General features: G+C 50.7%; 1 pseudogene; it reads left to right on the top strand.

Moving 5' to 3' along the window:
- Positions 1-15,617: 15,617 nt before the first annotated feature.
- On the top strand, positions 15,618-26,306 carry LOC121288399 (annotated as a pseudogene).
- The last annotated feature ends 1,403 nt before the right edge of the window (positions 26,307-27,709 follow it).

The following is a 27,709-nucleotide window of genomic DNA, read 5'->3' as shown; positions in this document are numbered from 1 at the left end:
CAGCAACATCAGCAGCAGCAACAGCAATAGCAACAGCAGCAGCCACAACTGGAGCAGCAGCAACAGCAACACCAGCAGCAACTGCAGCACCTTCAGCATTAACAACAGCAGCATGAGCAGCAAAATCAACAGCAACACTAGCAAAATCAGCAGCAGCAACAGCAACAGCATCAGCAAGAACAGCAGTCACAGGAATATCAGCTACAGCAGCAGTGGCAGCAGATTTACCAGCAGCAGGTGGAGCAGTGGCAGCAACAGCGTCCGTAATATGATCATCAGCAACAGCAACAGCCCAACACCAGGAGAAACTGCAGCAACAACAACTGCAGCAGCTGCAGCAACAGCAAAACCAGCACCAACTGCAGCTGCTTCAGCAGCAACAACAGCAGCAAGAGCAGCAAATGGAGCATTAGCACCAGCAACATCAGCAGCAGCAACAGCGGCAGCCATAGCAACAACAGCAACAGCAGCAACAGCAGCAACAAAAGCAGCAACAGGATCAGCAACTGCAACAGCAACAGCAGCAGCAACAGCAGCAGCAAAAGCAACAGTTGCAAAATCCTCAGCAACAGCAGCAGGAACAGCAGCAACAATAGCAGCAGCAGCAACTGCAACAGCAACATCAGCAGCAGCAACAGCAACAGCAAAAGCAGCAGCCACAACTGCAGCAGCAGGTAAAACAACTGTAGCAGCAGCAGCAACAGCAACACGAGCAGCAACTGCAGCACCTTCAGCAGTAACAACAGCAGCAGGAGCAGCAAAATCAACAGCAACACCAGCAGAATCAGGAGCAGCAACAGCAACAGCATCAGCAAGAACAGCAGCAGCAACAACAGCAGCAACAGTAAAAGCAACAGTATCAACAGCATGAGCTGCAGCAGCAACAACAGCCAAAGGAACAGCAACAGCAGTAGCATCAGCAACAGCAGCCAAAGGTACAGCAACAGCAGTAGCATCAGCAACAGCAGCAGCAGCAACCGCTTTAACAGCAACAGCAGGAGAAGCGTCAGCAAGAACAGCAGTAACACGAATATCAGCAGCAGCAGCAGCAGCAACAGCATCAATAATAGGATCATTAGCAACAGCAGCAGCCCAACACCAGCAGAAACAGCAGCAACAACAACTGCAGCAGCAGCACAACAGCAAAACCACGAGCAACTGCAGTTGCTTAAGCAGCAACAACAGCAGCAAGAGCAGCAAATGCAACAGCAACACCAGCAGCATCAGCTGCAGCAAAATAAGCAGCCATAGCAACAACAGCAACAGCAGAAGCAACATCAGCAACAGGAACAGCAAAAACAGCAATAGCAACAGCAGCAACTGCAACAGCAACATCAGCAGCAGCAACAGCAACAGCAAAAGCAGCAGCCACAACTGCAGCAGCAGGTAAAACAACTGTAGCAGCAGCAGCAACAGCAACATGAGCAGCAACTGCAGCACCTTCAGCAGTAACAACAGCAGCAGGAGCAGCAAAATCAACAGCAACACCAGCAGAATCAGGAGCAGCAATAGCAACAGCATCAGCAAGAACAGCAGCAGCAACAACAGCAGCAACAGTAAAAGCAACAGTAGCAACAGCAGGAGCTGCAGCAGCAACAACAGCCAAAGGAACAGCAACAGCAGTAGCATCAGCAACAGCAGCCAAAGGTACAGCAACAGCAGTAGCATCAGCAACAGCAGCAGCAGCAACCGCTTTAACAGCAACAGCAGGAGAAGCGTCAGCAAGAACAGCAGTAACAGGAATATCATCAGCAGCAGCAGCAGCAGCAACAGCATCAATAATAGGATCATTAGCAACAGCAGCAGCCCAACACCAGCAGAAACAGCAGCAACAATAACTGCAGCAGCAGCACAACAGCAAAACCACGAGCAACTGCAGCTGCTTAAGCAGCAACAACAGCAGCAAGGGCAGCAAATGCAACAGCAACACCAGCAGCATCAGCTGCAGCAAGATAAGCAGCCATAGCAACAAAGCAACAGCAGAAGCAACATCAGCAACAGGAACAGCAAAAACAGCAATAGCAACAGCAGCAAATGCAACAGCAGCAAAAGGAACAGCAACCGCAGCCGCAGCAGCAACAGCAACAGCAAGAGCATAACCAGCAACATCAGGAGCAGCGGCAGCAACAACAGCAGTAACAGGAATATTAGCAATATCAGCTACAACTGCAGCAGCAGCAAAAACAGCAACAACAGCAGCAGCAACATGAGCAACAGCAGCAAAAACAGCAGCAGCAGCAACAGCAACAGTGATAGCCACTATAGAAGCAGGTACAGCAACAGCAAAAACAGCTTTAGCAACACCACCAGCAACACTAACAGCAACAGTAGCAACAGCAGCATCAACAGCAAGAGCAGAAGAATCAGCAGCAACAACAACAGCAACAGCTGCAACAACAGCAGCAACAGCAGCAGCAACAGCAGCAACGGGAGCAGCAAGAACAGCAACAGCAACAGCAGCAACAGTAGCAGCAGAAACAACAGCAAACCTGCCACAGCAGCAACATCAACAGCAGCAGCAATAACAGCTGCAGCAACAGCAACATCAAAAGGAGCAACATGAACAGCAGCAGCAGGAACAGCAACAGCAGCAACAGCAACACCAGCAGCAACTGCAGCTGCTTCAGCAGCAACAACAGCAGCAAGAGCAGCAAATGCAACAGCAACACAAGCAACATCAGCAGCAACAACAGCAACAGTATCAGCAAGAGCAGCAGCAGCAACAACTGCAGCAACAGTAACAGCAACAGTAGCAACAGCCGGATTAGGAGCAGCAACAAGAGCCAAAGGAACAGCAACAGCAGTAGCATCAGCAACAGCAGTCTAAGGAACAGCAACAGCAGTATCATCAGCAACAGCATCAACAGCATTAGAAGCAACAGCAGGAGCAGCGTCAGGAAGAACAGCAGTAACTGGAATATCAGCAGCAACAGCAGCAACAGCTTTACCAGCAGCAGGAGGAGCAGCGCCAGCAACAGCATCAGTAATAGGATCATCAGCAAAAACAACAGCCCAACACCAGCAGAAACAGCAGCAACAACAACTGCAGCAGCAGCAGCAACAGCAACACCAGCAGCAACTGCAGCACCTTCAGCATTAACAACAGCAGCATGAGCAGCAAAATCAACAGCAACACTAGCAAAATCAGCAGCAGCAACAGCAACAGCATCAGCAAGAACAGCAGTCACAGGAATATCAGCTACAGCAGCAGTGGCAGCAGCTTTACCAGCAGCAGGTGGAGCAGCGGCAGCAACAGCGTCAGTAATAGGATCATCAGCAACAGCAACAGCCCAACACCAGGAGAAACAGCAGCAACAACAACTGCAGCAGCTGCAGCAACAGCAAAACCAGCACCAACTGCAGCTGCTTCAGCAGCAACAACAGCAGCAAGAGGAGCAAATGCAGCTGCAACACCAGCAACATCAGCAGCAACAATAGCGGCAGCCATAGCAACAACAGCAACAGCAGCAACAGCAGCAACAAAAGCAGCAACAGCAGCAACAGGATCAGCAACTGCAACAGCAACAGCAGCAGCAACAGCAGCAGCAAAAGCAACAGTTGCAAAATCCTCAGCAACAGCAGCAGGAACAGCAGCAACAATAGCAGCAGCAACAACTGCAACAGCAACATCAGCAGCAGCAACAGCAACAGCAAAATCAGCAGCCACAACTGCAGCAGCAGGTAAAACAACTGTAGCAGCAAATGCAACAGCAACACCAGCAGCACCAGCTGCAGCAACATAAGCAGCCATAGCAACAACAGCAGCAGCAGAAGCAACATCAGCAACAGGAACAGCAAAAATAGCAATAGCAACAGCAGCAAATGCAACAGCAGAAAAAGGAACAGCAACTGCAGCTGCAGCAGCAACAGCAACAGCAAGAGCAAAACCAGCAACATCAGGAGCAGCAGCAGCAACAACAGCAGTAACAGGAATATTAGCAATATCAGCTACAACTGAAGCAGCAGCAAAAACAGCAACAACAGCAGCAGCAACATGAGCAACAGCAGCAAAAACAGCAGCAGCAGCAACAGCAACAGTGATAGCCGCTACAGAAGCAGGTACAGCAACAGCAAAAACAGCTTTAGCTACACCACCAGCAACACTAACAGCAAGAGTAGCAACAGCAGCATTAACAGCAAGAGCAGAAAAATCAGCAGCAACAACAACAGCAACAGCTGCCAGAACAGCACCAACAGCAATAGCAACAGCAGCAACAGCAGCAGCAGAAACACCAGCAAACCGACCGCAGCACCAACATCAACAGCAGAAGCTATAACAACTGCAGCAACAGCAACAGCAAAAGCAGCAACAGCAACATCAACAGGAGCAACATGAACAGCAGCAGCAGGAACTGCAACAGCAGCAGCGACATCAGCAGCAGCAACAGCAACAGTACAGGAGCAGCAGTGGCAGCAAGAACTTCAGTAATAGGATCATCAGCATAAGCAACAGCCGCAACAGCAGCAGAAACAACAACTGCAGCTGCAGCTGCAATAGCAACAGCAGCAGCCCAACATCAGCAGCAGCAAAAACAACTGCAGCAGCAGCAGCAAAAGCAAGACCAGCAGCAACTGCAGCTGCTTCAGCAGCAACAACAGCAGCAAGAGCAGCAAATGCAACAGCAACACCAGCAACATCAGCAGCAACAACAGCAACAGCATCAGCAAAAACAGCAGCAGCAACAACAATAACAGCAGCAGTAGCAAAAGCAGCAGCTGCTTCAGCAACAACAGCCAAAGGATCAGCAACAGCAGTAGCATCAGCAACAGCAGCCAAAGGAACAGCAACGGCCGTAGCATCAGCAACAGCATTAGCAGCAACAGCAGGAGCAGCGTAAGCAAGAACAGCAGTAACAGGAATATCAGCAACAGCAGCAGCAGCAACAGCTTAACCAGCAACAGGAGGAGTAGCAGCAGCGGCAACATCAGTAATAGGATCATCATCATCAGCAGCAGCAACAACAACTGCAGCAGCTGCAGCAACAGCTCACCAGCAGCAACTGCCCCTGCTTCATCAGGAACAACAGCAGCAAGAGCAGCAAATGCAACAGCAACACGAGCAACATAAGCAGCAGCAACAGTGGCAGCCATAGCAACAACAGCAACAGCAGCAACAGCAGCAAAAGGAACAGCCACCGCAGCTGCAGCTGCAGCAACAGCATCAGCAGCAAGAGCAACAGCATTACCAGCAACAGCAGGAGCAGCAGCAGCTACAAACGTAGTAACAGGAATATCAGCAACAGCAACAATAGCAGCTACATCAACTGCATCAGCAGCAAAATCATCAGCAGCAACAGCAGCAGCAACCTTACCAACAGCAACAGCAGCAGCAGCAGTAAAAGCAAAAGCAACTCCAGCAACATCAGCAGCAGCAACAACAACAGCAGCAGGAAAAAGAGCAAAAGCAACAACAGCAGCAACAGCAGGAGCTGCAGCAGAAACAACAGCAAGAGAAGCATAATAAGCAGCAACAGCAAAAGCAGCAGCAACAGCAACAGCAACAGCAGCAACAGCAGCAGGAACAGCAGCAGAAAAGGCAGCAGGATCAAAAGCTGCAACAGGAACAGCAACAAGAGCAGCAACAGCAGCAACAGGATCAGCAACAGCAGCAGCAAATGCAGCAGCAACAGCAGCAGCAAAAGCAACATTTTCAAAATCCACAGCAACAGCAGCAGCAGCAACCGCTTTACCAGCAACAGCAGGAGAAGCGTCAGGAAGAACAGCAGTAACAGGAATATCAGAAGCAGCAGAGGCAGCAACAGCATCAATAATAGGATCATTAGCAACAGCAGCAGCCCAACACCAGCAGAAACAGCAGCAACAACAACTGCAGCAGCAGCACAACAGCAAAACCACGAGCAACTGCAGCTGCTTAAGCAGCAACAACAGCAGCAAGAGCAGCAAATGCAACAGCAACACCAGCAGCACCAGCTGCAGCAACATAAGCAGCCATAGCAACAACAGCAGCAGCAGAAGCAACATCAGCAACAGGAACAGCAGAAATAGCAATAGCAACAGCAGCAACAGCAACAGCAGCAGCAACAGCAACAGCAACAGCAGCAACAGCAGCAGCAACAGCAGCAGCAACAGCAGCAGCAAAAGCTGCAACAGGAACAGCAACAAGAGCAGCAACAGCAGCAACAGGATCAGCAACAGCAGCAGCAAATGCAGCAGCAACAGCAGCAGCAAAAGCAACATTTGCAAAATCCTCAGCAACAGCAGCAGCAACAACTGCAACAGCAACAGCAGCAGCAATAGCAGCAACAACAGCAGCAGAAACACGAGCAAACATGCCGCAGCAGCAAATTCAACAGGATCAGCAACAGCAACAGCAGCAGCAACAACAGCAGCAAAAGCAACAGTAGCAAAATCATCAGCAACAGCAGCAGGAAGAGCAGCAACAAGAGCAGCAACAGCAACAGCAACAGCAACAGCAGCAGCAACAGCAACAGGATCAGCTGCAACAGGAACAGCAACAACAGAAGCAACAGCAGCAATAGGCTCAGCACAGCAACAGCCGCACCAGCAGCAGAAACAAGAACTGCAGCTGCAGCTGCAACAGCAACAGCAGCAGTCGCAACAGCAGCAGCAGCAAAAACAACTGCAGCAGCAACAACAGCAGCAATATCAGTAACAGCAACATCAACAGGAGCAACATGAACAGCAGCAGCAGGAACAGCAACAACAGCAGCAGCGACAAAAGCAGCAGCAACAGCAACAGCCCAGGAGGAGCAGTGGCAGCAAGAACCTCAGTAATAGGATCATCAGCAACAGCAGCAGACACAACAGCAGCAGCAGCAAAAACAACTGCAGCAGCCGCAACAGCAACAGCATCAGCAAGAGCAGCAGCAACAACAACAGCAGCAACAGTAACAGCAACAGTAGCAACAGCAGGAGCTGCAGCAGCAACAAGAGCCAAAGGGACAGCAACAGCAGTAGCATCAGCTACAGCAGCCAAAGGAACAGCAACAGCAGTAGCATCAGCAACAGCAGCAACGGCATTAGCAGCAACAGCAGGAGCAGCGTCAGCAAGAACAGCAGTAACAGGAATATCAGCAACAGCAGCAGCAGCAACAGCTTAACCAGCAACAGGAGGAGTAGTGGCAGCAGCAACATCAGTAATCGCATCATCATCATCAGCAGCAGCAACAACAACTGCAGCAGCTGCAGCAACAGCACACCAGCAGCAACATCAGCAGCAGCAACATCAGCAGCCATAGCAACAACAGCAACAGCACCAACAGCAGCAAAAGGAACAGCAACCGCAGCCGCAGCAGCAGCAACAGCAGCAGCAACAGCATCAGCAGCAACAGCAACAGCATTACCAGCAACAGCAGGAGCAGCAGCAGCAACAAAAGCAGTAACAGGAATATCAGCAACAGCAGCAATAGCATCTACATCAGCTGCCTCAGCAGCAAAAACATCAGCAGCAACAGCAGCAGCAACCGTACCAACAGCAACAGCAGCAGCAGCAGTAAAAGCAAAAGCAACACCAGCAACATCAGCAGCAGCAACAACAACAGCAGCAGGAAAATCAGCAAAAGCAACAAGAGCAGCAACAGCAGGAGCTGCAGCAGCAACAACAGCAAGAGAAGCATAACAAGGAGCAGAAACAGCAGCAACAGCAGCAGCAACAGCAACAGGATCAGCTGCAACAGGAACAGCAACAACAGCAGCCACAGGCTCAGCAACAGCAACAGCCGCAACAGCAGCTGAAACAACAACTGCAGCTGCAGCTGCAACAGCAACAGCAGCAGTCGCAACAGCAGCAGCAGCAAAAACAACTGCAGCAGCTGCAGCAACAGCAACTTCAGCAGCAGCTGCAGCTGCTTCAGCAGCAACAACAGCAGCAAGAGCAGCAAATGCAACAGCAAAACCAGCAACATCAGCAGCAGCAACATCGGCAGCCATAGCAATAACAGCAACAGCAGGAACAACAGCAACAGGAGCAGCAAAAACATCAAGAGCAACAGCAGCAACAGCAACAGCAGCAAAAGGAACAGCAACCGCAGCCGCAGCAGCAACAGCAGCAGCAACAGCATCAGCAGCAACAGCAACAGCATTACCAGCAACAGCAGGAGCAGCAGCAGCAACAACAGCAGTAACAGGAATATCAGCAACAACAGCAATAGCAACAACAACAACTGCAGCAGCAGCAAAAACAGCAGCAGCAACAGCAGCAGCAACCGTACCAGCAGCAACAGCAGCAGCAACATCAGCAGCAGCAACAGCAATAGCAACAGCAGCAGCCACAACTGGAGCAGCAGCAACAGCAACACCAGCAGCAACTGCAGCACCTTCAGCATTAACAACAGCAGCATGAGCAGCAAAATCAACAGCAACACTAGCAAAATCAGCAGCAGCAACAGCAACAGCATCAGCAAGAACAGCAGTCACAGGAATATCAGCTACAGCAGCAGTGGCAGCAGATTTACCAGCAGCAGGTGGAGCAGTGGCAGCAACAGCGTCCGTAATATGATCATCAGCAACAGCAACAGCCCAACACCAGGAGAAACTGCAGCAACAACAACTGCAGCAGCTGCAGCAACAGCAAAACCAGCACCAACTGCAGCTGCTTCAGCAGCAACAACAGCAGCAAGAGCAGCAAATGGAGCATTAGCACCAGCAACATCAGCAGCAGCAACAGCGGCAGCCATAGCAACAACAGCAACAGCAGCAACAGCAGCAACAAAAGCAGCAACAGGATCAGCAACTGCAACAGCAACAGCAGCAGCAACAGCAGCAGCAAAAGCAACAGTTGCAAAATCCTCAGCAACAGCAGCAGGAACAGCAGCAACAATAGCAGCAGCAGCAACTGCAACAGCAACATCAGCAGCAGCAACAGCAACAGCAAAAGCAGCAGCCACAACTGCAGCAGCAGGTAAAACAACTGTAGCAGCAGCAGCAACAGCAACACGAGCAGCAACTGCAGCACCTTCAGCAGTAACAACAGCAGCAGGAGCAGCAAAATCAACAGCAACACCAGCAGAATCAGGAGCAGCAACAGCAACAGCATCAGCAAGAACAGCAGCAGCAACAACAGCAGCAACAGTAAAAGCAACAGTATCAACAGCATGAGCTGCAGCAGCAACAACAGCCAAAGGAACAGCAACAGCAGTAGCATCAGCAACAGCAGCCAAAGGTACAGCAACAGCAGTAGCATCAGCAACAGCAGCAGCAACCGCTTTAACAGCAACAGCAGGAGAAGCGTCAGCAAGAACAGCAGTAACACGAATATCAGCAGCAGCAGCAGCAGCAACAGCATCAATAATAGGATCATTAGCAACAGCAGCAGCCCAACACCAGCAGAAACAGCAGCAACAACAACTGCAGCAGCAGCACAACAGCAAAACCACGAGCAACTGCAGTTGCTTAAGCAGCAACAACAGCAGCAAGAGCAGCAAATGCAACAGCAACACCAGCAGCATCAGCTGCAGCAACATAAGCAGCCATAGCAACAACAGCAACAGCAGAAGCAACATCAGCAACAGGAACAGCAAAAACAGCAATAGCAACAGCAGCAACTGCAACAGCAACATCAGCAGCAGCAACAGCAACAGCAAAAGCAGCAGCCACAACTGCAGCAGCAGGTAAAACAACTGTAGCAGCAGCAGCAACAGCAACATGAGCAGCAACTGCAGCACCTTCAGCAGTAACAACAGCAGCAGGAGCAGCAAAATCAACAGCAACACCAGCAGAATCAGGAGCAGCAATAGCAACAGCATCAGCAAGAACAGCAGCAGCAACAACAGCAGCAACAGTAAAAGCAACAGTAGCAACAGCAGGAGCTGCAGCAGCAACAACAGCCAAAGGAACAGCAACAGCAGTAGCATCAGCAACAGCAGCCAAAGGTACAGCAACAGCAGTAGCATCAGCAACAGCAGCAGCAGCAACCGCTTTAACAGCAACAGCAGGAGAAGCGTCAGCAAGAACAGCAGTAACAGGAATATCAGCAGCAGCAGCAGCAGCAGCAACAGCATCAATAATAGGATCATTAGCAACAGCAGCAGCCCAACACCAGCAGAAACAGCAGCAACAATAACTGCAGCAGCAGCACAACAGCAAAACCACGAGCAACTGCAGCTGCTTAAGCAGCAACAACAGCAGCAAGGGCAGCAAATGCAACAGCAACACCAGCAGCATCAGCTGCAGCAAGATAAGCAGCCATAGCAACAAAGCAACAGCAGAAGCAACATCAGCAACAGGAACAGCAAAAACAGCAATAGCAACAGCAGCAAATGCAACAGCAGCAAAAGGAACAGCAACCGCAGCCGCAGCAGCAACAGCAACAGCAAGAGCATAACCAGCAACATCAGGAGCAGCGGCAGCAACAACAGCAGTAACAGGAATATTAGCAATATCAGCTACAACTGCAGCAGCAGCAAAAACAGCAACAACAGCAGCAGCAACATGAGCAACAGCAGCAAAAACAGCAGCAGCAGCAACAGCAACAGTGATAGCCACTATAGAAACAGGTACAGCAACAGCAAAAACAGCTTTAGCAACACCACCAGCAACACTAACAGCAACAGTAGCAACAGCAGCATCAACAGCAAGAGCAGAAGAATCAGCAGCAACAACAACAGCAACAGCTGCAACAACAGCAGCAACAGCAGCAGCAACAGCAGCAACGGGAGCAGCAAGAACAGCAACAGCAACAGCAGCAACAGTAGCAGCAGAAACAACAGCAAACCTGCCACAGCAGCAACATCAACAGCAGCAGCAATAACAGCTGCAGCAACAGCAACATCAAAAGGAGCAACATGAACAGCAGCAGCAGGAACAGCAACAGCAGCAACAGCAACACCAGCAGCAACTGCAGCTGCTTCAGCAGCAACAACAGCAGCAAGAGCAGCAAATGCAACAGCAACACAAGCAACATCAGCAGCAACAACAGCAACAGTATCAGCAAGAGCAGCAGCAGCAACAACTGCAGCAACAGTAACAGCAACAGTAGCAACAGCCGGATTAGGAGCAGCAACAAGAGCCAAAGGAACAGCAACAGCAGTAGCATCAGCAACAGCAGTCTAAGGAACAGCAACAGCAGTATCATCAGCAACAGCATCAACAGCATTAGAAGCAACAGCAGGAGCAGCGTCAGGAAGAACAGCAGTAACTGGAATATCAGCAGCAACAGCAGCAACAGCTTTACCAGCAGCAGGAGGAGCAGCGCCAGCAACAGCATCAGTAATAGGATCATCAGCAAAAACAACAGCCCAACACCAGCAGAAACAGCAGCAACAACAACTGCAGCAGCAGCAGCAACAGCAACACCAGCAGCAACTGCAGCACCTTCAGCATTAACAACAGCAGCATGAGCAGCAAAATCAACAGCAACACTAGCAAAATCAGCAGCAGCAACAGCAACAGCATCAGCAAGAACAGCAGTCACAGGAATATCAGCTACAGCAGCAGTGGCAGCAGCTTTACCAGCAGCAGGTGGAGCAGCGGCAGCAACAGCGTCAGTAATAGGATCATCAGCAACAGCAACAGCCCAACACCAGGAGAAACAGCAGCAACAACAACTGCAGCAGCTGCAGCAACAGCAAAACCAGCACCAACTGCAGCTGCTTCAGCAGCAACAACAGCAGCAAGAGGAGCAAATGCAGCTGCAACACCAGCAACATCAGCAGCAACAATAGCGGCAGCCATAGCAACAACAGCAACAGCAGCAACAGCAGCAACAAAAGCAGCAACAGCAGCAACAGGATCAGCAACTGCAACAGCAACAGCAGCAGCAACAGCAGCAGCAAAAGCAACAGTTGCAAAATCCTCAGCAACAGCAGCAGGAACAGCAGCAACAATAGCAGCAGCAACAACTGCAACAGCAACATCAGCAGCAGCAACAGCAACAGCAAAATCAGCAGCCACAACTGCAGCAGCAGGTAAAACAACTGTAGCAGCAAATGCAACAGCAACACCAGCAGCACCAGCTGCAGCAACATAAGCAGCCATAGCAACAACAGCAGCAGCAGAAGCAACATCAGCAACAGGAACAGCAAAAATAGCAATAGCAACAGCAGCAAATGCAACAGCAGAAAAAGGAACAGCAACTGCAGCTGCAGCAGCAACAGCAACAGCAAGAGCAAAACCAGCAACATCAGGAGCAGCAGCAGCAACAACAGCAGTAACAGGAATATTAGCAATATCAGCTACAACTGAAGCAGCAGCAAAAACAGCAACAACAGCAGCAGCAACATGAGCAACAGCAGCAAAAACAGCAGCAGCAGCAACAGCAACAGTGATAGCCGCTACAGAAGCAGGTACAGCAACAGCAAAAACAGCTTTAGCTACACCACCAGCAACACTAACAGCAAGAGTAGCAACAGCAGCATTAACAGCAAGGGCAGAAAAATCAGCAGCAACAACAACAGCAACAGCTGCCAGAACAGCACCAACAGCAATAGCAACAGCAGCAACAGCAGCAGCAGAAACACCAGCAAACCGACCGCAGCACCAACATCAACAGCAGAAGCTATAACAACTGCAGCAACAGCAACAGCAAAAGCAGCAACAGCAACATCAACAGGAGCAACATGAACAGCAGCAGCAGGAACTGCAACAGCAGCAGCGACATCAGCAGCAGCAACAGCAACAGTACAGGAGCAGCAGTGGCAGCAAGAACTTCAGTAATAGGATCATCAGCATAAGCAACAGCCGCAACAGCAGCAGAAACAACAACTGCAGCTGCAGCTGCAATAGCAACAGCAGCAGCCCAACATCAGCAGCAGCAAAAACAACTGCAGCAGCAGCAGCAAAAGCAAGACCAGCAGCAACTGCAGCTGCTTCAGCAGCAACAACAGCAGCAAGAGCAGCAAATGCAACAGCAACACCAGCAACATCAGCAGCAACAACAGCAACAGCATCAGCAAAAACAGCAGCAGCAACAACAATAACAGCAGCAGTAGCAAAAGCAGCAGCTGCTTCAGCAACAACAGCCAAAGGATCAGCAACAGCAGTAGCATCAGCAACAGCAGCCAAAGGAACAGCAACGGCCGTAGCATCAGCAACAGCATTAGCAGCAACAGCAGGAGCAGCGTAAGCAAGAACAGCAGTAACAGGAATATCAGCAACAGCAGCAGCAGCAACAGCTTAACCAGCAACAGGAGGAGTAGCAGCAGCGGCAACATCAGTAATAGGATCATCATCATCAGCAGCAGCAACAACAACTGCAGCAGCTGCAGCAACAGCTCACCAGCAGCAACTGCAGCTGCTTCATCAGGAACAACAGCAGCAAGAGCAGCAAATGCAACAGCAACACGAGCAACATAAGCAGCAGCAACAGTGGCAGCCATAGCAACAACAGCAACAGCAGCAACAGCAGCAAAAGGAACAGCCACCGCAGCTGCAGCTGCAGCAACAGCATCAGCAGCAAGAGCAACAGCATTACCAGCAACAGCAGGAGCAGCAGCAGCTACAAACGTAGTAACAGGAATATCAGCAACAGCAACAATAGCAGCTACATCAACTGCATCAGCAGCAAAATCATCAGCAGCAACAGCAGCAGCAACCTTACCAACAGCAACAGCAGCAGCAGCAGTAAAAGCAAAAGCAACTCCAGCAACATCAGCAGCAGCAACAACAACAGCAGCAGGAAAAAGAGCAAAAGCAACAACAGCAGCAACAGCAGGAGCTGCAGCAGAAACAACAGCAAGAGAAGCATAATAAGCAGCAACAGCAAAAGCAGCAGCAACAGCAACAGCAACAGCAGCAACAGCAGCAGGAACAGCAGCAGAAAAGGCAGCAGGATCAAAAGCTGCAACAGGAACAGCAACAAGAGCAGCAACAGCAGCAACAGGATCAGCAACAGCAGCAGCAAATGCAGCAGCAACAGCAGCAGCAAAAGCAACATTTTCAAAATCCTCAGCAACAGCAGCAGCAGCAACCGCTTTACCAGCAACAGCAGGAGAAGCGTCAGGAAGAACAGCAGTAACAGGAATATCAGAAGCAGCAGAGGCAGCAACAGCATCAATAATAGGATCATTAGCAACAGCAGCAGCCCAACACCAGCAGAAACAGCAGCAACAACAACTGCAGCAGCAGCACAACAGCAAAACCACGAGCAACTGCAGCTGCTTAAGCAGCAACAACAGCAGCAAGAGCAGCAAATGCAACAGCAACACCAGCAGCACCAGCTGCAGCAACATAAGCAGCCATAGCAACAACAGCAGCAGCAGAAGCAACATCAGCAACAGGAACAGCAGAAATAGCAATAGCAACAGCAGCAAATGCAACAGCAGCAAAAGGAACAGCAACTGCAGCCGCAGCAGCAACAGCAAAAGCAAGAGCATGACCAGCAACATCAGGAGCAGCGGCAGCAACAACAGCAGTAACAGGAATATTAGCAATATCAGCTACAACTGCAGCAGCAGCAAAAACAGCAACAACAGCAGCAGCAACATGAGCAACAGCAGCAAAAACAGCAGCAGCAGCAACAGCAACAGTGATAGCCGCTACAGAAGCAGGTACAGCAACAGCAAAAACAGCTTTAGCTACACCACCAGCAACAGTAACAGCAAGAGTAGCAACAGCAGCATTAACAGCAAGAGCAGAAAAATCAGCAGCAACAACAACAGCAACAGCTGCCAGAACAGCACCAACAGCAGCAGCAGCAGCAGCAACAGGAACAGCAAGAACAGCAACAGCAATAGCAACAGCAGCAACAGCAGCAGCAGAAACACCAGCAAACCGACCGCAGCACCAACATCAACAGCAGCAGCAATAACAGCTGCAGCAACAGCAACAGCAACAGCAGCAACAGCAACATCAACAGGAGCAACATGAACAGCAGCAGCAGGAACTGCAACAGCAGCAGCAGCGACATCAGCAGCAGCAACAGCAACAGTACAGGAGCAGCAGTGGCAGCAAGAACTTCAGTAATAGGATCATCAGCATAAGCAACAGCTGCAACAGCAGCAGAAACAACAACTGCAGCTGCAGCTGCAATAGCAACAGCAGCAGCCACAACAGCAGCAGCAGCACAAACAACTGCAGCAGCAGCAGCAAAAGCAAGACCAGCAGCAACTGCAGCTGCTTCAGCAGCAACAACAGCAGCAAGAGCAGCAAATGCAACAGCAACACCAGCAACAACAGCAGCAACAACAGCAACAGCATCAGCAAAAACAGCAGCAGTAACAACAATAACAGCAGCAGTAGCAAAAGCAGCAGCTGCTTCAGCAACAGCAGCCAAAGGATCAGCAACAGCAGTAGCATCAGCAACAGCAGAGAAAGGAACAGCAATGGCCGTACCATCAGCAACAGCAGCAACAGCATTAGCAGCAACAGCAGGAGCAGCGTAAGCAAGAACAGCAGTAACAGGAATATCAGCAACAGGAGCAGCAGCAACAGCTTAACCAGCAACAGGAGGAGTAGCGGCAGCAGCAACATCAGTAATAGGATCATCATCATCAGCAGCAGCAACAACAACTGCAGCAGCTGCAGCAACAGCACACCAGCAGCAACTGCAGCTGCTTCAGCAGGAACAACAGCAGCAAGAGGAGCAAATGCAACAGCAACACCAGCAACATAAGCAGCAGCAACAGCGGCAGCCATAGCAACAACAGCAACAGCAGCAACAGCAGCAAAAGGAACAGCAACCGCAGCTGCAGCTGCAGCAACAGCAGCTGCAACAGCATCAGCAGCAACAGCAACAGCATTACCGGCAACAGCAGGAGCAGCAGCAGCTACAAAAGCAGTAACAGGAATATCAGCAACAGCAGCAATAGCAGCTACATCAACTGCATCAGCAGCAAAATCATCAGCAGCAACAGCAGCAGCAACCTTACCAACAGCAACAGCAGCAGCAGCAGTAAAAGCAAAAGCAACACCAGCAACATCAGCAGCAGAAACAACAACAGCAGCAGGAAAAAGAGCAAAAGCAACAACAGCAGCAACAGCAGGAGCTGCAGCAGAAACAACAGCAAGAGAAGCATAATAAGCAACAACAGCAACAGCAGCAGCAACAGCAACAGCAGCAACAGCAGCAGGAACAGCAGCAGCAACAGCAGCAGCAGCAAAAGCTGCAACAGGAACAGCAACAAGAGCAGCAACAGCAGCAACAGGATCAGCAACAGCAGCAGCAAAAGCAACATTTGCAAAATCCTCAGCAACAGCAGCAGCAACAACTGCAACAGCAACAGAAGCAGCAATAGCAGCAACAGCACCAGCGGAAACACAAGCAAACATGCCGCAGCAGCAAATTCAACAGGATCAGCAACAGCAACAGCAGCAGCAACAGCAGCAGCAAAAGCAACAGTAGCAAAATCATCAGCAACAGCAGCAGGAAGAGCAGCAACAAGAGCAGCAACAGCAACAGCAACAGCAGCAGCAACAGCAACAGGATCAGCTGCAACAGGAACAGCAACAACAGCAGCAACAGCAGCAATAGGCTCAGCACCAGCAACAGCCGCAACAGCAGCAGAAACAGCAACTGCAGCTGCAACAGCAACAGCAGCAGTCGAAACAGCAGCAGCAGCAAAAACAACTGCAGCAGCAACAACAGCAGCCAGATCAGTAACAGCAACATCAACAGGAGCAACATGAACAGCAGCAGCAGGAACAGCAACAGCAGCAGCAGCGACAAAAGCAGCAGCAACAGCAACAGCCCAGGAGGAGCAGTGGCAGCAAGAACCTCAGTAATAGGATCATCAGCAACAGCTGCAGAAACAACTGCAGCAGCAGCAACAGCATCAGCAAGAGCAGCAGCAGCAACAACAGCAGCAACAGTAACAGCAACAGTAGCAACAGCTGAGCTGCAGCAGCAACAAGAGCCAAAGGAACAGCAACAGCAGTAGCATCAGCTACAGCAGCCAAAGGAACAGCAACAGCAGTAGCATCAGCAACTGCAGCAACAGCATTAGCAGCAACAGCAGGAGCAGCGGCAGCAAGAACATCAATAAGAGGAATATCAGCAACAGCAGCAGCAGCAACAGCTTAACCAGCAACAGGAGGAGTAGCGGCAGCAGCAACATCAGTAATCGGATCATCAACATCAGCAGCAGCAACAACAACTGCAGCAGCTGCAGCAACAGCACACCAGCAACATCAGCAGCAGCAACAGCAGCAGCAACAGAAACAGGATCAGCTGCAACAGGAACAGCAACAACAGCGGTAACAGCAGCAACAGGCTCAGCAACAGCAACAGCCGCAACAGCAGCAGAAACAACATCTGCAGCTGCAGCTGCAACAGCAACAGCAGCAGTCACAACAGCAGCAGCAGCAAAAACACCTGCAGCAGCAACAACAGCAGCAAGATCATCAAAGGCAACAGCAACACCAGCAACATGGGCAGCAACAACAGCAACAGCAGCAGGAAAAAGAGCAAAAGCAACAAGAGCAGCAACAGCAGGAGCTGCAGCAGCAACAACAGAAAGAGAAACATAAGAAGCAGCAACAGCAGCAGCAACAGAAACAGGATCAGCTGCAACAGGAACAGCAACAACAGCAGTAACAGCAGCAACAGGCTCAGCAACAGCCACAGCCGCAACAGCAGCTGAAACAACATCTGCAGCTGCAGCTGCAACAGCAACAGCAGCAGTCGCAACAGCAGCAGCAGCAAAAACACCTGCAGCAGCAACAACAGCAGCAAGATTATCAAACGCAACAGCAACACTAGCAACATTAGCAGCAACAACAGCAACAGCATCAGCAAAGCAGCAGCAGCAGCAGCAACAATAACAGCAGCAGTAGCAACAGCAGCAACAGCAACATCAACAGGAGCGACATGAACATCAGCAGTGGGAACAGCAACAGCAGCAGCAGCGACATCAGCAGCAGCAACAGCAACAGCACAGGTGGAGCAGTGGCAGCAAGAACTTCAGTAATAGGATCATCAGCTGCAGCATTAGCCGCAACAGCAGCAGAAACAACAACTGCAGCTGCAGCTGCAACAGCAACAGCAGCAGCCACATCAGCAGCAGCAGCAAAAACAACGGCAGCAGCAGCAACAGCAACACCAGCAGCAACTGCAGCTGCTTCAGCAGCAAACAACAGCAGCAAGAGCAGCAAATGCAACAGCAACACCAGCAACATCAGCAGCAACAACAGCAACAGCATCAGCAAGAGCAGCAGCAGCAACAACTGCAGGAACAGAAACAGCAACAGTAGCAACAGCAGGAGCTGCAGCAGCAACAAGAGCCAAAGGAACAGCAACAGCAGTAGCATCAGCAGCAGCAGCAGCAACCACTTTACTAGCAACAGCAGGAGCAGCGTCAGCAAGAACAGCAGAAACATGAATATCAGCAGCAGCAGTGACAGCTTTACCAGCAGCAGGAGGAGCAGCGGCAGCAACAGCATCAGTAATAGGATCATCAGCAAAAGCAGCAGCCCAACACCAGCAGAAACAGCAGCAACAACAACTGCAGCAGCAGCAGCAACAGCAACACCAGCAGCAACTGCAGCTGCTTAAGCAGCAACAACAGCAGCAAGAGCAGCAAATGCAACAGCAACACCAGCAGCATCAGCTGCAGCAGCATAAGCAGCCATAGCAACAACATAGCTTTATCAGCAACAGCTGCAGCCCAACACCAGCAGAAACAGCAGCAACAACAACTGCAGCGGCAGCTGCAACAGCAGAACCAGCAGCAACTGCTGCTGCTTCAGCAGCAACAACAGCAGCAACAGCAGCAAATGCAACAGCAACACCAGCAGCATCAGCTGCAGCAACATAAGCAGCCATAGCAACAATAGCAACAGCAGCAGCAACATCAGCAACAGGAACAGCAAAAACAGCTATAGCAACAGCAACAGCAGCAAAAGGATCTGCAACCGCAGCCGCAGCAGCAACAGCAACAGCAACAGCATAACCAGCAACCTCAGCAGCAGCGGCAGCAACAACAGCAGTAACAGGAATATCAGCAATATCAGCTACAACAACTGCTGCAGCAGCAAAAACAGCAACAACAGCAGCAGCAACATGAGCAACAGCAGCAAAAACAGCAACAGCAGCAGCAGCAGCACCAACTGCAGCAGAAGCAAGAGCAACAGTGATAGCCGCTACAGAAGCAGGTACCATAACAGCAAAAACAGATTTAGCAACACCACCAGCAACACTAACAGCAACAGCAGCAACAGAAGCATCATCAGCCAGAGCAGAAAAATCTGCAGCAACAACAAAAGCAACAGCTGCCACAACAGCAGCAACAGGAACAGCAAGAACAGCAACAGCAATAGCAACAGCAGCAACAGCAACAGCAGAAACACCAACAAACCTGCCGCAGCAGCAACATCAACAGCAGCAGCAATAACAGCTGCAGCAACAGCAATTTCAACAGGAGCAACATGAACAGCAGCAGCAGGAACAGCAACAGCAGCAGCAGCAACAGCAACACCATCAAAATCAGCAGCAGCAACAGCATCAGCAAGAACAGTAGCAGCAACAACAGCAGCAACAGTAACAGCAACAGTATCAATAGCAGGAGCTGCAGCAGCAACAAGAGCCAAAGGAACAGCAACAGCAGTAGCGTCAGCTAGAGCAGCAGCAGCAACCAATTTACCAGCGACAGGAGGAGCAGCATCAGCAAGAACAGCAGTAATAAGAATATCAGCAGCAGTAGCAGCAACAGCTTTACCAGCAGCAGGAGGAGCAGCGACAGCAACAGCATCAATAATATGATCATCAGCAACAGCAGCAGCCCAACACCAGCAGAAACAGCAGCAACAACAACTGCAGCAGCAGAAGCATCAGCAACACCAGCAGCATCAGCTGCAGCAACATAAGCAGCCATAGCAACAACAGCAACAGCAGCAGCACCATCTGCAACAGGAACAGCAAAAACAGCAATTGCAACAGCAGCAACAGCAACAGCAGGAAAAGGAACAGCAATCAAAGACGCAGCAGCAACAGCAACCGGAACAGCATAACCAGGATCATCAGGAGCAGTGGCAGCACAAAACAGCAGTAACAGGAATATCAGCAATATCAGCTACAACAACTGCAGCAGCAGCAGAAACAGCAACAACAGCAGCAGCAAAATGAGCAACAGCAGCAACAGCAACAGCAGCAGCAGCACCAACTGCAGCAACAGCAACAGCAACAGCGATAGACGCTACAGAAGCAGGTACAGCAACAGCAGCAGCAGCGACATCAGCAGCAGCAACAACAACAGCACAGGAGCAGCAGTGGCAGCAAGAATTTCAGTAATAGGATCATCAGCAACAGCAACAGCCGCAACAGCAGCAGAAGCAACAACTGCAGCTGCAGCTGCAGCAGCAACAGCAGCAGCAGCAAAAACAACTGCAGCAGCAGCAACAGCAACAACAGAAGCAACTACAGCCTCTTCAGCAGCAACAACAGCAGCAAGAGCAGCAAACGCAACAGAAACTCCAGCAACATCAGCAGCAACAACAGCAACAGCAGCAGTAGCAACAGCATGAGCAACAACAATAACAGCAGCAGTAGCAACAGCAGGAGCTGCAGCAGCAAGAAGAGCCAAAGGAACAGCAACAGCAGTAGCATCAGCTCAGCAGCCAAAGGAACAACAACAGCAGTAGCATCAGCAACTGCAGCAACAGCATTAGCAGCAACAGCAGGAGCAGCGTCAGCAAGAACAGCAGTAACAGGAATATCAGCAACAGCAGCAGCAGCAACAGCTTTACCAGCAACAGGAGGAGCAGCGGCAGCAACAACATCAGTAATAGGATCATCATCATCAGCAGCAGCAACAACACCAGCAGCAACTGCAGCTGCTTCAGCAGCAACAACAGCAGCAAGAGCAGTGAATGCAACAGCAACACCAGCAACATCAACAGCAGCAACAGCGGCAGCCATAGCAACAACAGCAACAGCAGCAGCAACAACAGCAAGAGGAACAGCAAAAACAGCAAAAGCAACAGCAGCAAATGGAACAGCAACCGCAGCTGCAGCAGCAACAGCAGCAGCAACAGCAGCAGCAACAGCATCAGTAGCAACAGCAAAAGCATTACCAGCAACAGTAGGAACAGCGGCTGCAACAACAGCAGCAGCAACAGCAGCAACAGCAAAAGCAACAGCAGCAGCAACAGCAGGAATAGCAACATCAGCAGCAGCAACAGCAACAGCAACAGCAGCAGCCGCAACTGCAGCAGCAGGAAAAACAACTGCAGCAGCAGCAGCAACAGCAACACTAGCAGCAGATGCAGCACCTTCAGCAGTAACAACAGCAGCAGGAGCAGCAAAATCAACAGCAACACCAGCAAAATCAGCAGCAGCAACAGTAACAGCAACTGTAGCAACAGCAGGAGCTGCAGCAGCAACAACAGCCAAAGGAACAGCAACAGCAGTAGCATCAGCAACAGCAGCCAAAGGAACAGCAACAGCAGTAGCATCAGCAACAGCAGCAGCAGCAACCGCTTTACCAGCAACAGCAGGAGCAGCGTCAGCAAGAACAGCAGAAACATGAATATCAGCAGCAGCAGCAGCTTTACCAGCAGCAGGAGGAAAGCGGCAGCAACAGCATCAGTAATAGGATCATCAGCAAAAGCAGCAGCTCAACACCAGCAGAAACAGCAGCAACAACAACTGCAGCAGCAGCAGCAACAGCAATACCAGCAGCAACTGCAGCTGCTTAATAAGCAACAACAGCAGCAAGAGCAGCAAATGCAACAGCAACACCAGCAGCAACTGCTGCTGCTTCAGCAGCAACAACAGCAGCAACAGCAGCAAATGCAACAGCAACACCAGCAGCATCAGCTGCAGCAACATAAGCAGCCATAGCAACAATAGCAACAGCAGCAGCAACATCGGCAACAGGAACAGCAAAAACAGCAATAGCAACAACAACAGCAGCAAAAGGATCTGCAACCACAGCCGCAGCAGCAACAGCAACAGCAACAGCATAACCAGCAACCTCAGGAGCTGCGGCAGCAACAACAGCAGTAACAGGAATATCAGCAAAATCAGCTACAAAAACTGCAGCAGCAGCAAAAACAGCAACAACAGCAGCAGGAACATGAGAAAGAGCAGCAAAAACAGCAACAGCAGCAGCAGCACCAATGCAGCAGCAGCAAGAGCAACAGCAATAGCCGCTACAGAAGCAGGTACAGTAACAGCAAAAAAAGCTTTAGCAACACCACCAGCAACTCTAACAGCAACAGTAGCAACAGCAGCATCAACAGCAAGAACAGAAAAATCAGCAACAACAACAACAGCAACAGCTGCCAGAACAGCACCAACAGCAGCAACAGGAATAGCAAGAACAGCAACAGCAATAGCAACAGCAGCAACAGCAACAGCAGAAACACCAACAAACATGCCGCAGCAGCAACATCAACAGCAGCAGCAATAACAGCTGCAGCAACAGCAACAGCAACAGCAACATCAACAGGAGCAACATGAACAGCAGCAGCAGCGACATCAGCAGCAGCAACAGCAACAGCACAGGAGCAGCAGTGGCAGCAAGAACTTCAGTAATAGGATCATCAGCAACAGCAACAGCCGCAACAGCAGCAGAAACAACAACTGCAGCTGCAGCTGCAACAGCAACAGCAGCAGCCGCAACAGCAGCAGCAGCAAAAACAACTGCAGCAGCAACAGCAACAGCAATACCAGAGGCAACTGCAGCTGCTTCAGCAGCAACAACAGCAGCAAGAGCAGCAAACGCAACAGCAACACCAGCAACATCAGCAGCAACAACAGCAACAGCATCAGCAAAAACAGCAGCAGCAACAACAGTAACAGCAGCAGTAGCAACAGCAGGAGCTGCAGCAGCAACAACAGAAAAAGGAACAGCAACAGCAGCAGCATCAGCAACAGCAGCCAAAGGAACAGCAACAGCCGAAGCATCAGCAGCAGCTTTAGGAGCAATAACAGGAGCAGTGTCAGCAAGAACAGCAGTAACAGGAATATCAGCAACAGCAGCAGCAGCAACAGCTTTACCAGCAACAGGAGGAGAGCTGCAGCAACACCATCAGTAATACAATCATCATCATCAGCAGCAGCAACAACAACTGCAGCAGCTGCAGCAACAGCAGCACCAACAGCAACTGCAGCTGCTTCAGCAGCAACAACAGCAGCAAGAGCAACAAATGCAATAGCAACACCAGCAACATCAGCAGCAGCAACAGGGGCAGCCATAGCAACAACAGCAACAGCAGCAACAGGAACAGCAAAAACAGCAAGAGCAACAGCAGCAACAGCAACAGCAGCAAAAGTAACAGCAACCACAACCACAGCAGCAACAGCAGCAGCAACAGCATCAGCAGCAACAGCAACAGAATTAACAGCAACAGCAGGAGGAGCAGCAGCAACAACAGCAGCAACAGGAATATCAGCAACAGCAATAGCAGCTACAACAACTGCAGCAGCAGCAAAAACAGCAGCAGCAACAGCAGCAACACTACCAACAGCAACAGCAGAAGCAGCAAAAGCAAAAGCAACACAAGCAACATCAGCAGCAGCAACAACAACAGCAGCAGGAAAAAACAGCAAAAGCAACAAGAGCAGCCAAAGCAGGAGCTGCAGCAGCAACAACAGCAAGAGCAGCATAATAAGCATCAACAGCAACAGCAGCAGCAACATCCGCAACAGAAGCATCAACAGCAGCAGCAACACCCACAGCAGCAGCAGCAACAAAAGCTGCAGCAGGAACAGTAACAACAGCAGCAACAGCAGCAAGAGGATCAGCAACATCAACAGCAGCAGCAGCAAAAGCAACAGTTGCAAAATCCTCGTCAACAGCAGCAGGAACAGCAGCAACAACAGCAGCAGTAGCAATTGCAACAGGTCCAGCAGCTGCAGCAACAGCAGCAGCCAGAGCAACAGCAGCAACAACAGCAGCAGAAACACCAGCAAACATGCCACAGCAGCAACATCAACAGGATCGGCAACAGCAGCAGCAAAAGCAACAGTAGCAAAATCATCAGCAACAGCAGCAGGAAGGGCAGCAGCAGCAGCATCAACAGCAGCAGCAGCAACAACAGCAGCCATAGCAACAGCAGCAACAACAGCAGCAGAAACACCAGCAAACCTGCCGCAGCAGCAACATCAACAACAGTAGCAACAGCAACAGCGGCAACAGCAGCAGCAACAGCAGCAGCTTCAGCAAGAACAGCAGCAGCAACAACAGCAGCAACAGTAACAGCAACAGTAGGAAAAGGAACTGCAACAGCAGTAGCAACAGCAACAGCAGCAGCAGGAAGCGCTTTACCAGCAACAGCAGGAGCAGCGTCAGCCAGAACAGCAGTAACAGGATTATCAGCAGCAGCAGCAACAGATTTACCAGCAGCAGGAGGAGCTGTGTCAGCAGCAGCATCAGTAATAGGATCATCAGCAAAAGCAGCAGCAACAACAACTGCAGCAGCTGCAGCAACAGCAACAGCAACACCAGCATCAACTGCAGCTGCTTCAGCAGCAACAGCGGCAGCAAGAGCAGCAAATGCAACAGCAACACCAGCAACATCAGCAGCAGCAACATTGGCAGCCATAGCAACAATAGCAACAGCAGCAAAAGGAACAGCAACCGCAGCCGCAGCAGCAGCAACAGCAGCAGCAACAGCATCAGCAGCAACAGCAACAGCATTACCAGCAACAGCAGAAGCAGCAGCAGCTACAAAAGCAGTAACAGGAATATCAGCAACAGCAGCAATAGCAGCTACAACAGCTGCATCAGCAGCAAAAACATCAGCAGCAACAGCAGCAGCAACGGTACCATCAGCATCGGCAGCAGCAGCAGTAAAACCACAAGCAACACCAGCAACATCAGCAGCAGCACCAACAACAGCATCAGGAAACAGAGCAAAAGGAACAAGAGCAGCAACAGCAGGAGCTGCAGCAGCTACAACTGCAAGAGCAGCATAATAAGCAGCAACATCAACAGCAGCAGCAGCAAAAGCAACATTTGCAAAATCCTCATCAACAGCAGCAGGAACAGCAGCAACAACAGCAGCAGCAGCAATTGCAACAGCAACAGCAGCTGCAGCAACAGCAGCAGCCAGAGCAACATCTGCAACAACAGCAGCAGAAACACCAGCAAACATGCCACAGCAGCAACATCAACAGGATCAGCAACAGCAGCAGCAACAGCAGCAGCAAAAGCAACAGAAGCAAAATCATCAGCAACAGCAGCAGGAAGGGCAGCAGCAGCAGCATCAACAGCAACAGCAGCAGCAGCAAAAACAGCAGCCATAGCAACAGCAGCAACAACAGCAGCAGAAACACCAGCAAACATGCCGCAGCAGCAACATCAACAGGATCAGCAACAGCAGCAGCAACAGCAGCAGCAAAAGCAAAAGTAGCAAAATCATCAGCAACAGCAGCAGGAAGAGCAGCAGCACCAACAGCACCAGCAGCAGCAGCAACAGCAGCAGCCATAGCAACAGCAGCAACAACAGCAGCAGAAGCACCAGCAAACCTGCCGCAGCAGCAACATCAACAACAGCAGCAACAGCAACAGTGACAACAGCAGCAGCAACAGCAGCAGCACTAATAGCTGCAGCAACAGCAACATCAACAGGAGCAACATGAACAGCAGCAGCAGGAACAGCAACAGCAGCAGCAGCGACATCGGCAACAGCAACAGCAACAGCACAGGAGCAGCAGTGGCAGCAAGAACTTCAGTAAAAGGATCATCAGCAACAGCAACAGCCGCAGCAGCAACAGGAACAGTAGCAACAGCAGGAGCAGTGGCAGCAACAGCAGCAACATCAGCAACAGCAGCAACAGAAACAGCAGTAGCAGCAACAGCAGCAACAGCAGCAACAGGATCAGCAACAGCAACAGCAACAGCAGCAGCAACAGCAGCAGCAACAGCAGGAGCAACAGCAGCAGCAGCAACAGCAGCAGCAGCAACATCAGCAGCAGCAACAGCAACAGCAACAGCAGCAGCCACAACTGCAGCAGCAGCAATTGCAACAGCAACAGCAGCTGCAGCAACAGCAGCAGCCAGAGCAACAGCAGCAACAACAGCAGCAGAAACACCAGCAAACATGCCACAGCAGCAACATCAACAGGATCAGCAACAGCAGCAGCAACAGCAGCAGCAAAAGCAACAGTAGCAAAATCATCAGCAACAGCAGCAGGAAGGGCAGCAGCAGCAGCATCAACAGCAACAGCAGCAGCAGCAAAAACAGCAGCCATAGCAACAGCAGCAGAAACACCAGCAAACATGCCACAGCAGCAACATCAACAGGATCAGCAACAGCAGCAGCAACAGCAGCAGCAAAACCAAAAGTAGCAAAATCATCAGCAACAGCAGCAGGAAGAGCAGCAGCATCAACAGCACCAGCAGCAGCAGCAACAGCAGCAGCCATAGCAACAGCAGCAACAACAGCAGCAGAAGCACCAGCAAACCTGCCGCAGCAGCAACATCAACAACAGCAGCAACAGCAAGTGACAACAGCAGCCGCAACAGCAGCAGCACTAATAGCTGCAGCAACAGCAACAGCAACATCAACAGGAGCAACATGAACAGCAGCAGCAGGAACAGCAACAGCAGCAGCAGCGACATCGGCAACAGCAACAGCAACAGCACAGGAGCAGCAGTGGCAGCAGGAACCTCAGTAAAAGGATCATCAGCAACAGCAACAGCCGCAGCAGCAACAGGAACAGCAGCAGCCACAACTGCAGCAGCAGCAAAAACAAAGGCAGCAGCAGCAACAGCAACACCAGCAGCAACTGCAGCACCTTCAGCAGTAACAACAGCAGCAGGAGCAGCAAAATCAACAGCAACACCAGCAAAATCAGCAGCAGCAGCAGCAACAGCAACAGCATCAGCAATAACAGCTGCAGCAACAGCAACAGCAACAGCAGCAACAGCAACATCAACAGGAGCAACATGAACAGCAGCAGCAGGAACAGCAACAGCAGCAGCAGCGACATCGGCAGCAGCAACAGCAACAGCACAGGAGCAGCAGTGGCAGCAAGAACATCAGTAAAAGGATCATCAGCAACAGCAACAGCCGCAACAGCAGCAGAAACAACAACTGCAGCTGCAGCTGCAACAGCAACTGCAGCAGCCGCAACAGCAACAGCAGCAAAAACAACAGCAGCAGCAGCAGCAACAGCAACACCAGCAGCAACTGCAGCTTCTTCAGCAGCAACAACAGCAACAAGAGCAGCAAACGCAACAGCAACACCAGCAACATCAGCAGCAACAACAGCAACAGCATCAGCAAAAACAGCAGCAGCAACAACAGTAACAGCAGCAGTAGCAACAGCAGGAGCTGCAGCAGCAGCAACAGAAAAAGGAACAGCAACAGCAGCAGCATCAGCAACAGCAGCCAAAGGAACAGCAACAGCCGAAGCATCAGCAGCAGCATTAGGAGCAATAACAGGAGCAGCGTCAGCAAGAAAAGCAGTAACAGGAATATCAGCAACAGCAGCAGCAGCAACAGCTTTACCAGCAACAGGAGGAGAGCTGCAGCAACACCATCAGTAATACAATCATCATCATCAGCAACAGCAACACCAACAGCAACTGCAGCTGCTTCAGCAGCAACAACAGCAGCAAGAGCAACAAATGCAATAGCAACACCAGCAACATCAACAGCAGCAACAGCGGCAGACATAGCAACAACAGCAACAGCAGCAACAACAGCAACAGGAACAGCAAAAACAGCAAGAGCAACAGCAGCAACAGCAACAGCAGCAAAAGTAACAGCAACCACAGCCACAGCAGCAACAGCAGCAGCAACAGCAGGAGGAGCAACAGCATCAGCAGCAACAGCAACAGAATTAACAGCAACAGCAGGAGGAGCAGCAGCAACAACAGCAGCAACAGGAATATCAGCAACAGCA

The sequence above is a fragment of the Carcharodon carcharias genome, chromosome 15 (assembly GCF_017639515.1).
Source record: "Carcharodon carcharias isolate sCarCar2 chromosome 15, sCarCar2.pri, whole genome shotgun sequence".
Classification (NCBI taxonomy): Eukaryota; Metazoa; Chordata; class Chondrichthyes; order Lamniformes; family Lamnidae; genus Carcharodon; species Carcharodon carcharias.
This window is presented reverse-complemented; position numbering and strand designations above follow the sequence as displayed.